The 14979-nt window shown below is 45.2% G+C and overlaps 1 long non-coding RNA gene across 1 annotated transcript; it reads right to left on the reverse strand.

The window, feature by feature from the left end:
* Window positions 1–2924: 2924 nt before the first annotated feature.
* Window positions 2925–3967, reverse strand: LOC117693753 (uncharacterized). Its single transcript, XR_004604464.1, has 2 exons — window positions 3907–3967; window positions 2925–3003 (listed from the first exon to the last, which is right to left on the reverse strand). It is a non-coding gene; the product is annotated as an uncharacterized LOC117693753 (long non-coding RNA).
* Between the last annotated feature and the right edge of the window lie 11012 nt (window positions 3968–14979).

A 14979-nucleotide genomic window follows, 5' to 3' on the forward strand; every position in this document is an offset into this window, starting at 1 on the left:
AGCAAATTCACTTAGAGGTTACCCAAGGCTGGAATGCCCCAGTCTGGGCAACTTAGATCTCTCTTCCGTGTGATGGGAACTCGCTTATCCTGGCTCCACTGTCTCTCATTCTTTTCATAAGCTCTTGCCTCTTCCGCCATCCATAAACATGAAGACATTCTTTTGTAGAGATTTAATATCAGAGCCGCCTGCTTGACCCCAGGAAGCCCAAGCTTCCTGCCTATGTCTGTGTTTAATTCAGTGCAGCTTTCAGCTCTGCAGACAAGCCTGCATTCCCCTGATGTCCCTGGGATTGATTGCTCACACCAAAATCCGCTGCCTCAGGGATTTCCAGGCAGAGGTAAGCCTTCTTTTCATGAGCAATCCCGAAGCAGCCTACAGCAGGAAGGTGGGGCGCCTGCATGCCTGGCTGGTCTCTGTAGATACTGGATCATACAGGCCTCCCCTCTCTCTGACCCTGCATAGTAACCCCCTGGTAGGGAGTTGCCTGGACCATCCTACTTACACAAATGGGGGACCCAAGGTTGGGCACAGCACTGGATCTGTTCCTGTCCAAATCTCAGTAAAAGCTCTTGTGTCTGAGGAGCCTTATATGGTAGAAAGCATGGCCAGGAGGTCATACATGGCTTTGACTTAAAGCCTGGGAAGAAAAGGTGAACACACTCAGAGAAGCAGGTCAGGTGTTGATACACCTACAAAAGGCTCTCTGTTCTTTTCCCTGGGGAGGCCATTCCTGGGCTTGCGTCTCTGAGAGGTTGTGCATAGTTGAGGCTAGGGTCAGTAAGCGAAGACAACCATCTGTGCACATCTCCCCCTCAGAAGCTTCTGTTCTACAGACACTGAGTTTGAGCCCATCATGTGCCAAGCCCTAGATGCCAGAGCCTTGGGATTCAGGAATAAATAGAGACAACAACCCCACTGTGTTCTGCCAACCTCCAGCCAGGTGTTCAAGTCATACCCCAGGAAAATAGGCTCCATTTGAACCTTTCCACTCACCAGTCATGTGTCCCGGATTCAGATTTGGACTTCATCCTCTATGTGACGTGCTACATGTTAGCTACCCACTTTGAGTTCTAGTAACCCAACTATAATCTAGAAACGATAGAAGCAACGTTGGGCTCAGGCCACAGGTGTCATGTGGCCTGAATAAACGGGCCATCTACTCTTAATCACTAACATCCTATTTTCCCAAGGACAAGCAAGCTCCCTTTATGTCTTTTCATGTGTACATCTTTGGACTGATCGAAAAAATGGGGAACAGTCTGTATAAAAATGTAGTTATAAGGAAATATGTCGTGTCCTGTTATGTGATGATTTGGAGCCCAGCAGGGTCTTACCAGGAAACTGTCACATCCTTGAAGAATCATATGTGACAAGGGACGGTAGGAATTTCTCAGAAACTTCTATGCAATCATTGCCCAGACGACTCCTAACTGGCCTCTGGGAGGTAGGGGGACTACAAACTCTCTGTCTGTACTTTGTCCTCTAAGCTGCTCTGCCCATCTATCCTGTAACCACCTAAGCTGTTCTCCATGCCCTCTGCTGCGATCCAAGCACAGGCCCTGAGTTTTCTCTGGTACCAGCAACCTCATGAAAGCCCTCAAGAGTCTCAACTGCCTCTGAGAGAAGGTAGGACCTTGATGAGACATCCACTTCATTCACTGTCCTCCAAGATCCAGTTTACATAAGAAGGAACAAGGCAGGCACTGCGCGGCCATCTGGGGCCAGAAAGTAGGCACTGGAACTCACAGATCATCAGCTGCCATTGCAGTGGTACCCACCAGTCTGAGATGCCCATGAGAAACCGTTGCTCAGCTGCAAGGCCTAGGCCACATCCACATCAATCAAAGCATTTATCTGTGAGGATGAGGGATGCATCAACAGCAGCAGACAGCCAAGCCTGTACACCACTGCACTAGAGCCAGGAGCCCCACCAACAGGACACCAAATGCCTTCTGGAGGTTCCTTCACATCTGCTCTTAGGCAAGCTACACCCGCAGAAGTTCAGGTGTAACTGACTGTGAGTTACAATCATTCAGAACCACCAGGTTACAGCAAGGAGCAGCTATAGTTAAGACCACATTTCCCTGGGTAGATCACTCAGTAGGAGCACTGGCTGCACCAACGTAAGGAGCAGAATTCAGATCCCCAGTACCCACATAAAAAGCCAGGCTTTACTCCATACCTGCCTGCATGGGACTATGGGATGAGAGAGGCAGGAAAGGAGAATCCTTAGACCTTGCTAAAATAATGGAATCTGGTCCAATGAAAGATCCTGTCTCAAGGGATAAGCAGAAAGTGACAGAGCAGGATACTTAATATCCTTCACTCATCTTTCCACACACATGCAAGGACATGCTTACATATCACTTGTGTGTGTGAAGTGTATGTATGTATGTGTGTGTGTGTGTATATATATATACATATACATATGTGTGTATGTGTACATACACATGTAACTACAACTGTTTTGCTAGCAGGGTGGTGCATGCTTTTAATCCTAGTGGTCATGGGAAGAGGCAGGAGGATCATAAGTTGGAGGCCTACCTTAGCTTATATAGTAAGACCCTATCTCAAAAAACAAAACGAACTTGTTTTGATGTACAATCTTAATGTAAAAACTGTATTTACTCTTTAAGGAAAACATAACAGTTAATTGTAACCAAAAAAAAAAAAAAAAAAAAAAAAGAGCTTTTCGATTGAGCTACAAAGCATGGCTTGTTAATCTGTAATTATCGATTCAGGATGTGGAAGCATTGATAGTACAGGAGTTTTACCCCTGGCTCGACCTCGTTCACATGGGTGGAGTTAGACTCAAGCATGTATCATTAATTGCCCGTCATTTGCACATTCACAGAAATGTATTGGATTTGACTGGGCAGAAGTAATTATGATATATAAAGAATCAGTCTGAATCAACAACATGATAAGCACCCATCTTTAATACAAAAGAACGTGTTTAGTCATTGTTGTGAAACATTCCCTTAGTGCGTGCCCTGCAAACTGAAAAAGACAGAAGAGTTTAGTGAGTAGCTGCCATTTGCTAAAGACAATTTCTAGGACGCAACTTTGGCTTGAATCAGAAATTCCTGTTTGTATCCTTTTTTTTTTTTTAAAAAAAAAAAAAAAAAAAAAAGGGAACCCCTAAAATTCCAAGGTCCGTAGCTTTTTCATTCACCATCCAGTTGTCTATTTTAACAGTCTCAAAATAAGAACTCTCCAACTCCAATCCCCCACCTACTGTTCTCCTAGAGGAGACCCTAAGCCCAGGCACAAAAAAAGTACTTTTTGAATAAGCAAGATGAAAACTTCACCAAGTCTATCCCAGCATCCTCAGGCAGGAAGCTCGGACTAGTCTTGCTGCCCTTCCCAGGAGACCTCCTCCTCAAGTTCTGTGGTACCCCAGAGCATCCAAGGGCAGCAGCATCGGGCTTTTTCCAACAAGAAGGTGCAGGTGAGCCAAGGGCTTCTGAAGGCAGTGAGTGCCAGTCACCTACCCTTATCAGTTCTCCGTCCAACACTTAGAATCACAAAGCTGGCTGGAAAAGTGATAAGGAAACGTGATCGGCAGACAGAAGACTTCCGATGATGCTCTCCCAGACAGATGAAAACTGACACCTGATTTCCCACCCGCCCAACCTAGCAGGCCACTCTGCAGCACCCACCCACCCCTTCCCGGGGTCTCTCTGGCTCTTCTGCTCTGCCCTGGCCACTCCCAGTCTCTCCTTCTGACAATTGAAGAGGTACCTCTGTTTCCAGAGACAGAAACAGAAAATCCCAGCCTTGGACAGCTCTGGGAAGTAGGGGATTCTTCGAAAAATTGTTTAACTATATATTTTTCAATTGAAAGTAAAAATGATTTCCAGGTTACAAATTAATCTGAAATAAGTGGGCAAAAATTTTTACCAGAGCGTTCCTGCAGGTCTGAGGCTGGGGCCTGGCGAGTCCTGCTCCTCCCAAGGTCTGCTGCTAAGTCAACACCCACATGCCATTCATAAAGTCCCTACAGGAAGTCTCCTCCTCCCACCAGGATTGGTCCTCCAGAGAAGCTGGCCTCAGTCCAGGGCCCATCAACAGCAAGTCTGCCCAGGCTGGATGTGTCTGCCCTGCTTCACAGCCTTTGAGGGATTATACCAGGGTGGAGTTCAGGTTTAATGGTGAGTGGGTGCTCATGTAACCAGCTCACTGTCTCATCATGTCAGGTTCTTTCTGCTAACACTTTCACCTTCCATACTGATTCAGACACAGAGCCTCTGTAAACCAAGAGAACTCAGAATGGCCACCATCACTGAGACCTTGACACCATTCTGTTTACCACAATGAAATCGAGAGGAAATGTTCCAAAGCTCAACAATGAATTCATGTTGTAGGGAAGGCATCAACTTTATCATGTCTGCTTACCATGTCTTGATTTATGTGTAACTGAAATCACTGCATCCACTTGAGCCTCAGTTTCCTGGCCATGAAATAATGTTCATTTGACCCTTTGATACCCATAAGGGATTGGTTCTAGGAGCCCTGAAAAACCCAAAATTTGCAGATGCCCAAGTATCTTACACAAAGTGGTATAGTGTTTTTCATATGACCTTCATATATTCCTCTGTGTGCATAAATAATCTCTACAGGGCTCTTAATACCCAACACACTGTACGACTGTATAAATAAATATACTAGATTTGGTGACAGATGGCTCAGCATTAAGAACACCAAGTGTTCTTCTAGAGGACCTGGATTTGGTTCTTGGCACCTACTGGCAGCTCACAACCATCTATAATTACAATGCCAGGGAATCCGATACCTGTGTTCTCCATGAGCACCTGCACGCCTGTGCTTATAACCACATGCGCACATACACACATAATTAAAAATAATAAGAACCGCAGAGTCAGCTAACCTGGCTCCATGGAGGCTCACAGAGGTTGAACCACCAACCCAAGATGATGAAGATGCAAGACCTAGGGCTCCTTCACATTTGTAGCAGATGTGCAAGTTGGTCTTCATGTGGGTCTTCTAACCATCAGACTGGGGGCTGTCTTTGACTCTTGCCTGCCATTGGATCCCCTTCCCCTAGCTGGACTTCCTGGTCAGACCTCAGTGGGAGAGGATATGCTTAAACCTGCTTCAACTTTATGTCCCAGGTCCGGGTAATACCCAAGAAAGGCCTCCCCTTCTCAAAGGAGAAGGGGAGAGAGAGAAAGTAACGGGAGGAGGGATTTGTGAGAGTGGGTCTGTAAGGAGAGGTGGGAGGGGCTGTGATTGGGATGAAAAGTGAATAAATAAATGAAAAAAATAATAAAACCAAATTTTTATACTGAACTGCTTAACAACTGACAAGAAAACAACATCTATACACATTCAGTTCAGACGTAATTTTCCCCCAAATTTCCACCCTCCTCCATAATTTAATCTACAAACATGGAACTTGTAGACACAGATGACTAAGTCTCAGGATTGCATGAGAATCTCCAGAGAAAAGCCGATCAAAAGCGCTAAGTTCAAATTCATCATGGCTATTTCCAGGCTCAATCACTTTTAACAGATCTCTGGAACTTTCCAACTTTCTTGTTCTAAAGGATTAGGGGTTCTAAAAGCTACGCCAAAAGTTGTTTTGAGGATTGAAATGTACAGTATAAGGTTCAGACTCACTGAGGTTTTTGTGCTTGAACTGGCCTGGGTTTAAATCATCCATGGGCTCTGTGAGGTTCTGACTCTCTGACCATCTCACGTGGCATATCTGTGACACACCTGTGACAACCCAAACCCACAGGGCAATGAGAAGCTCATTCCATGGGAGTCAGTTAGTGCAAAGAATTCAACAGACACACAGCTGACACCATCAGTCAGATAACTCCTCTATAGGCAGTGGCCTTGACACAGGACCATACGACCTTAACAAATGTTCTAAAAACTATGATTCTTTAAACCATGTTCACAATTGCCTCAGGTTTACACTAGGTCAGTTGTGTGAATAAGCCTTTTCCCTGGTTGCCATCTGTACAGGGGGCACCAAATATGCATCTATTGTAGGCAGCTCCCTAAACAGGACCAAGAAATAATAGAGTTCCCACTCTCTGACTTGAAGGAAAGAAGGTCCAATGAGAGATGCAGGATTGAGGCCTCTGCCCCTTGAAACAATCAAAGGCAGCCCCAGGACTTGAAGAAGTTAGTGCTTTGACATGCAAGGCGTCTATCCCAGTCAAAGACAGAGGAACCTGATTTACAATCCAATAGGTAGACCAAACCCCTACTGGCAACCTCTAGGAGAAGCTGGGTCTGGGCAGTGTTAATACCTATGGGCTAGCCTCCTTTTCTTCCAGATGAGAAAGCAAGAACAGGGTTAAAGTGTAGTCAGTTCTGAAGGATGCAGGTCTGTATCTGAGCCTTGATCAGAGCAGAGAATGAAGCTTTTGCAGACAGGAGAGAGGTGGCTTCTTCTTACCAGCAGAAGTAGGGAAAGCAGTTGCCTGACTGGAAGATGTCAGGCTACAGGGCCCTCTCACCACAGTCTGTCGGAGACCCAAATTGTGAGAAGAGAAGGCACAATGGTTCACCTCTTCTAGGAAAACAGTTTTCCAGTCTCTTTGGAGACTCCCACAGTTTTTGCCACAACCCTGGTGGAGTGTCTCTACATGAAAACTCACAAGTATTAAGATTCAGCGTATCTTGTTAAGATTCAGCGTATCTTCAAAGATGGTTCCTACTTTGCCTCCATGACTGAAAGGGAATGCTTTAGCAGGCAGAAGTTCATTGCAAAGGCCCCTCTTGTCACTTAGCTCCTCTGACACACACACAAAGCTCACTTTTCAGTATCTAAAGTAAGTTGCTTACCGTGTATTTCTTACAGTCATCCTATTGAATTCATTTTCATTCAATGTAATCCATCTGACAGACACTGAAGAGACCAGGGGCACTCTAAGTATTGAACGCAGAGGGAAAAAAAATCAGCCAAGGAAATAAGAAGCTCATGGGTAATAGTGACTTGCAAGGGTTTTTGAAGGGAAGAAATGTCCATGGCTTTCAGAGGAGATGGAGTGGGTGACTTGTAGCCCCTGCCTGGAGCAAAGAGAAAGGATGTGAGGCAGAGCCATCCATAAGTGTGGAGATTTCACGCTGGAGATGGCAAGCATTCCAGTTTGCCAATGGGTGTGTAAAAGAAAGTCGGAGTGTAAGGTGAGACCAGTCAGGATGCCTGGGATGCTACACTCCTTAATTTGTGTCCTGCCTGGTAAGCAAAAGAAAGCTCTAAGAAAAGCTACACCTGAGTCAATATGACGAGGGAGGCTTGGGAACAGACGACCATGGGAAGACCATGAAGGCAGCTGTTGTCCACGCACAGGAGACTCACAGAGACTCAGCACTGTGTCAGTGAGGACATGTCTCTTCTCTAACTAAATGTTAAAGTTGACACATTCTTAAGAGATAGGCAAATAAATCTGTTGGCAAAACCCATACCACATAAGGACAAGACCCTGAGTTCCAGGACAGGAAGGGATCCAGTCTCTAAATGAGACAGGCGACTGCGGACACTGATGTTTGACCTTTGACCTCAAATTTCATAGGTGCTTGTGCACCCAAGAGCATATGAAACACATATACCTTCAAACACACACACACACACACATGCACACCAAATAAATAATGACAGTTTGATATTCAGGCAACATCTGCCTGCCACTTGCTGAATTCAGCTCAACCCTTCCTTCCAGGCAGCAAGGGTCATAGCAACACAAAAAGCATGTACTGGAAGATAAGCCTCATCCTTTTCCAGTCCAGGGGCCCTGTTGTCAGTAGCCAAGGAGAATCAATCAGCATGGTCTCTTGGGTGTAGCTAGATTGGTGCTATTTCTATCAGAGAGACAAATGCACGCCTGAGCCCATCCCAAGACACTCACGGGATCTGGGCTTAGTGCAGCCCCATCACGGGTCACTCAAATCTCCATGCCACTGAGCCTGTCCCCCAACACTGCTTCCAAAACTCATTCCAACTCACTTTTCAGGGCTAAATGACAAGACAATGTGTTGTTATCTTCTGATTACGGCTGGGTTCACTGTCTTTGGACTTTTGTTCCTAAAAATACCACCAACACATGAACAGGGTCCAATGGCCAAGGAAATCTAGATCACTTTCACTAAAGCTGTCCCCTGGCCTCACTGGGTCCCTTCTCATTGGCTCACTCGTTCTATGGCTCCAGAAGTGTGTTCCCCTCCACCCCTCCACCCCTCCATATATATCTTTGTAATTTTTACTAAAACTCACTCTAAATACACTAAGGCCAAAGTAATATCTGAATTAAATGTTACCACATCTGATATGAATTATTTTCCAGAAGCCTGTTCATCTCAGGGGTAGCACTGTCCTCAATACATAATAGAAAACAGATGGAGAGAGGTTAGGAAAGTTGCCCAAGGCTTCATGGTTCCTCAGAATCAGAACCTATATGTACCATTTGATTTCTCTCTGTCATCCTCTCTTTCAGTGCATGAAATAGGAATTAGTATAGTATTCGACTCCCACAAACATCACAAGTCACACATGCCAGGAAACCCATTTCCTGTTCAGATTAGCTCCACCTTGAAGAACAGTTTAACCGTGGAACTAGCTTGAAGGTAAAGCAAAATAATTACCAAGGTGTTAATCCACCACGCCCTGCCCATCTTTCATGAACAATTTGTCCCAAAAGTGACCCTGAAGTTCCCCCAAGGCGCTTTTTCTCTCTTTGGCATTGCCTGGCTCTACTCAGGTTATGAACTCCTAGCCTGCCAGTTCTCAGCTGGGTGGCCTGTCACATTAGCTTGCATCTCACATAATCCTTTCCTGTCGACTGACTGCTTCCACCCAAGCCTGTCTGTTTGCCTACTATTGAGTTCCTTCTGAGCAGTGTTAAACAATGCCCTCAGCAGTGAAAACCCCCATTCCCCAATGCTTTCACCATGCTTAGGGCACGTTAAGCTACAGAAGGGACTGAATCGGGACAGGCAAAGGGACAGAAATGACCGAGCACCGAGCCCCTTATAGCAGGTGCCACTGCCTGGCCCCTGGATCCTGGGGCTCCAACTATCAGGCTCCTCCCTGTCCTCCATCTAGCTGAGCTCAGCTCATCCCATTTAATGAGCTCAGGAATGCAACTAGTTGAGACACTCAGTGTTTGCTTTGGCATCTTTGAGCTGAACTGTGGCTGAGGCCCTGCTCATCCACCTGCAGGATCACACAACTCAGCCCTTGGAGAGCATACACTGGCAATGGGAGGACAACACCCAAAGCAGGGCTCAAACCTGTTGAATATGTTCTGGATATAAGGAGCCGCTGGACCTGCCCTGCGGAGCTGCTGTGGCCAGCATCTGTGACCCAGACTAGCATCTGGGTCAGGCTGTTCTCAGCTGACTGTGCTTAACCTCAAGGGCTGGGGGTATCAGAATCAAGGAAGCTACTCCCTTCCCTGAGTGCCGCTAAACCCTGAGGGTCCTGAACTGTCTCCCACTGAAGTTCACGTGCTAATCTGATGTTTGATCCGAAAGCACTGGCTAATCATGTACTGGGCTGTGAGCTGAAACTAACGCTGTCAGCCTGGGGTGGAAGGGAGTCAACAGAGGCATAGAAATGAAGCCAGGAAGCTTTAACCCAACCCAGCTTCTGGATATGATTTCATACTATTTCAAGGCTTTAAGGATAAAAGAAATAGGAAGGGAAAAAAAAGTGACATCAGGATGATTTTAAAAACCTGGTTTGCAAAAAAATAAAAAATAAATAAAAATAACCGGTTTGCAACTAAATCAGCAGTCTAGAGACCCGTGTTTGGGGCAACAGGATTTATAAGGCATCGTGTCAGGTGAGCAGCGGGGCTGGAGAGGTAGATAGGAAGGGTCTGAAAAGCTGAGCAAAGAGGAATGGCCTCTCTGCAGGAAGCTGTGATCTATGAAGGGCATGGGCTTGCACTTTGCACACCTCTTAGTTTTTTGTTTATTCTCTCTCCCCTACTAGGACATAAACTCGGAGAGTTTTGTCAGTTTATTCATCGCTGCTTCTAAAGTGCCTACAGCAGACACTGTACCTGTGGAAGCTCACTCAGCACTGATGAATAATGAATAAGGAGAAGGCAGAAGAACAACTTCCCTGCTAGAGAGTGGTGGGCTGTTAACCAGTTTGGTTTTGTGAATATCGAGCCTGGTGTCAACACCCTTAAAATCGGAAGAAAAAATGATTAAACATCCCTTTCTCCTTGCCCTCTGGCAAGTCATCTTCCAATAAGCCTCTTATCCTAAGGAAACTGTCTCTGCCTTTGCAATTTCCGAGTTAACCTGACCCAGCTCACTCTACAAACCTCAATCTCATGCAAGGTAATGAAAACTTAACAGAAACAGGCCAGAAGGTAGCCATCAAGGGGGTTTGTCACTGGGAGGCAGCAGGGTGCAAGTCAGATCTGTTCTGTGTTCTCCTAAAAAAATCGACAAAGCCAAGGCTGAGACACTGCCTTCCAGAAGCCTCCCTGAAAACCACCCCCTACTCAGACCCATTTCTAAGCTGGGTACCTTTGACTCATGGGGACAGTCAGGTAATGTAGATTTACCTCTCTCCATCTATACTGAATGTACTGAATATACTATACTATGTACTGAATATATATATCTATACTGAATATACTGAATGTAGTCAGTCTATGTAGATTTACCTCTCTCCATCTTGCCCTGGAAGCCATAGTGGCTCACCTGGCCCCACTATTTTTGCATGCCTACCTCCCTTGATTGACACCCAGTATATGTAGGTTGAACCACTGATCCCCCCACCCACCATTCACCCGCATCTCAACCATAACATCTTTGCATGATGACACAGGAACAATTGATGATACAGATATATCCCACATTCCCTTCTCCATCCCTTTGCCCATTGAAATTCTAGCTTAAGAAAAAAAATCCCCTCCCCATGTTAAATACATATGACCACTGAATAATTACATATCAAAATCCTAACTTTCAAAAATAGTAGTATGGAGAAAAGATGAAGGCGAAGTAGGGTTAGGTCATGATTAGATTGTTATTCTTATATAAGAGGCTCCAGAGACTTATCTTGTTCCTTCTACCTGGTAAAGACACAGCAAAATGCACCACTTATGAGGAAGGAGGCCAACACCATGATCTTGAAGCTCCCGGCTCCTAGAACTGTGAAAAATAAATTACTCTAATGTAAAAACGGGCATAATTTGTGGTATTTTGTTCTAATGGTTGACTGGACTAAGAAATGCCTTTTGCCAAGGATACAGTATTTACTTCTCCATGCCCATAAGAGTGTGGCAGCAGGTAAGGGAAACAATCTTAAGACAATGGGATATTGAAGTAAAAATCTCCAGAGATGCCCCACCACCACCAAATTCCAGAGCTGTGGTTGCATGTGTGCCATATTTTCACGGGGCTTCCAAAAAGCATTAAAGAGGAGAGCCTGTCCAAAGTCACCCACCGAGTAAATAACAGCTGGAAAAAAAGATTTAGTCTTGTGGTGCTCAAATTTAGGACCAGATGCTCAGTGTCATATTCTTGTGGAGGACTCCTACTAAGTGCCGACTCTCCAAATTCACAAAGAGAAACAAGTCCTGGCATTTCGTAGGTTTCCACAAGCCCAGCAAAGACCTAAAATAAAAAGTATCAGCCCTTCCCATGTTCGGGTGTCATGTGACTTTGTAAGTCCATATGTGACTGGACTTCCATGTGTGATGTGATGTCCATATGTGGATAGACATCAATTCCATAAGCAATTGTCTCAACAAGTTAGTCCCAGGAGAATTTCGCTGTAAAGATAGCCATCTAAATATGCTCACATTTTTATACTTTCTTTAAGTCTTGGTCAAGGAGCACCAGGACTTTTTAGTAGAGAGTGAGGATTCGAACTCCAGATATGTGGTCCCACATTCAGTTAGGGAAAGACAAAAGGATCTTATTTTAATGCTCATACACTTTCTATAATGCTTTCCCCCACAACGATGGAACTGTGAATGACATCACAAGACCAAGTAAGAGCCTGGGAGGGAACATGGGCTTATGTTTCTACTTAAAGAGAGCCAGGTCAGTCCCTTCATATCCTCCCTGCTTTGTCTTGTCCCCAGCTGCTGAGGGAACCTCAGGGTTGCCCAGGAGAAGGGCCTTTCCTGAAGAGAACAGAGCTCTAAACCTATCTGTATACAAACAAAAGCATCTCAATTGGGCATCATAAAGGCACAATGGAAAGAAATGAAAGTAAGGTTCAGCTCAGGCCCCAGACACCCACAGGACCCAGGCATATGCGGACAAGTGAGTCAGTCCAGAGTCTTCTCAGCACAGCTTCAAAGGTATTTGCAGACTGGAGAATGGATTTTAACATTCCTGGTTTTTGATCTTGCAATCTCCATGCTTGGCATTCCCTCCCAAAGAAAGAAGAAAGTAGAAGGGGAAAGGGGATACACAGACACTCCCTTCAGCATTGTTATTACCAACAAGCTGGAATTACCAAAATGGCCCCTGGAAAAATCAGTTGGATAGACTCTGCATCTTCTATCCTATAAAGGGGGATTATTGGTCCAATTAACTGCACAGTGCAGTGATTTGAAAACATCCACAAATCCTTTGTAACTCACCCTCCTCTAGAAGTAGTCTGTGATCGACACCTGACCCCCCCCCCACCCCGAAGCTAGGTGAGCTTCCCTGGCTGCCTTGAAGGACAAGATGACCCTAACGATGGTTACAACCACAACAATCCCATGAGCTTCCACAACAGGATTTGGAAAGATACACAGTTTCTGCTGCTCACTTGGGATACTCTATGACCCTTGAGCTGCCATGTCAGGGTCCACTATCTGGGGACCATGTAGAGAGAGTAATGCCTGAAAACACCCAGCTAGGTGAGTCTCCTTAGTCCAGAGACATACAAGTGAAGGTACTAGCCTGGTAACCTTAGTTTCAGCTTCCATCTGACTGCATTCCTTAAGAGAACCTGAAAGAGAACTGCCCAGCCATGCCCAGGAAACATAACATAGCAGAAATCATTATTGCTGTCGGGGACTGAAGAGTTAACTCAGTGCTTATCATATAAGCATGAAGACTTGAGTGTAATACTCAGAACCCACATAAAAAGCCAGTTGTGGAGATGTACTTATAATCCCAGTGCTTGTGAAGGAGAGATAAGAAGGTCCCTGGGCTCTCAGGTCTGAGGACCAGACTTAAAAACTGTGATCCCAGGTGACAGTTTTAAGACAGTGATTCTGCCTCAAAAATTAAGATAGGTGGCTCTTGAGGAACAATACCAGAAGTTGACCTCTGACCTCTGCACACACACACACATACATGCATGCACATATGCATGCAAACAAACTAGAGAGAGAGAATGAGTGAATAAATAAATAAATAAATAAATAAATAAACAAACAAACTATTTCTGTTGGTTTAAAACACTAATTTGGGGGTGGGTTGTCGTACCCACTCTCTCAGTGAATCACTAACCAAGAACTAACCAAGAGACAGGGGTACAAAGGGGATGATTACTGAAGTGGAGCAGCCCAGCTGGAGTCTGAGCTCAGGCCTTCAGTGTTTCTTCTGTCACAGGTACTGACTGGTAAACAGAGGGAAAGTGACAGTCAGTATGTCATGGGGCTTTCTCTGGCCCTTAACTTGAGTTTCCCAGACTGTTGACATTTTTGCACCAACAGGCATGCAAAGCCAGCTGCACCCAGAACGCTGCTGCTGCAGTAGGAGAGGGAAATGTTTGGCACCCACGGGGTCTCTCCACACTTCTCCCCCTTGGCTTTTGTTCCCCTTGTGTTCTCTTTAGAAAATGTGTATTGTTCAGTTCCCCCTGGTGGCCAGGCCTTGTGCCTCACCCCCTCCCATCAGCAACCAACCTCTAACATTCAATCAAAAGACCCCGTGCCATGAGCTCTGTCCCCATTAACAATGTCTACACCTTTCAATGTCTCCCAGTGCCTTCCGGTGCAACATCTATCCAGCCTGTACACAATTCAATTTACAGTCGCTAGCTTTAGGCACCAACCTTCAGGTTCCTCACTGTGGAAATAAATTAGTCTCTTCCAGGCCCTGATATTCCCTGCTGGGCCCTCAGAACTCATTCTCCCCTCTCTCCTATAGTGTTCTGTCCTCACTGTAACATTACTACTGTTGAAAGGGTACAACTGAGGAAAACCTGTGCTATGAAACAGCTGTGGTCTCCTCTAATTCCACCTGCCCACACCTGGCCCTTAACAGATTCCAGCTGTGGGCAGTTCACCCCATCCTGTAATTGGCTAGTGATATTGACAGTGCCTCTTTTTTTCCACTTGCAGCTCCAGCAGGGCTACATCTAAGATGTGGGCATCAGAGCCCCGCTCTCTTACACACACACACACACACACACACACACACACACACACACACACACACACACACTCACTCCCCAACAGCACTTAGTGTTCATCAATTTCTGGCACACACGACCCTCCTCTTGGTCAGAGAGCAAATGCTCATTTAGTTCACTCTATGAACAGCTGCAAGTTGACCTTTGAAATAATTGTGTAACACAGACAGCCATTAGACCGGTATGTTGGAAGTAATTTAGCTGTGTCTCAGAATTCAGAACAAGGTTACACTCACAGGGTAATGTGTAGAATGAACGGGGCATTCTAGAAGCAATAAAGAGTCTATAGTGGGCTAAAATATAGCTTTAAAATTTCCCAGATTTTATATATACAGACATATATGCATGCAGTAACAATTAGTTAAAAAAAAAATAGGCCATGAACTTGAAAGAGATTGGATAGAACATATGGGAAGATATAGTGGAAGGAAAAGGACAAGAGAGAAGTAACTACATTATAATCTAAAAATTAAAAAAAAAAATCCAATACCTAATGAATGCCTTTTTGGAGTAAAAGAGGGAAACTTGAGACGTGTCTGCAGCCACCAGAAGCTAAGAAAGAAGCCGGATTTAGTTTCTCTGTTGTAGCCTCTAGGAGGACGCCTCCA

The sequence above is a fragment of the Arvicanthis niloticus genome, chromosome 21 (assembly GCF_011762505.2).
Source record: "Arvicanthis niloticus isolate mArvNil1 chromosome 21, mArvNil1.pat.X, whole genome shotgun sequence".
Classification (NCBI taxonomy): Eukaryota; Metazoa; Chordata; class Mammalia; order Rodentia; family Muridae; genus Arvicanthis; species Arvicanthis niloticus.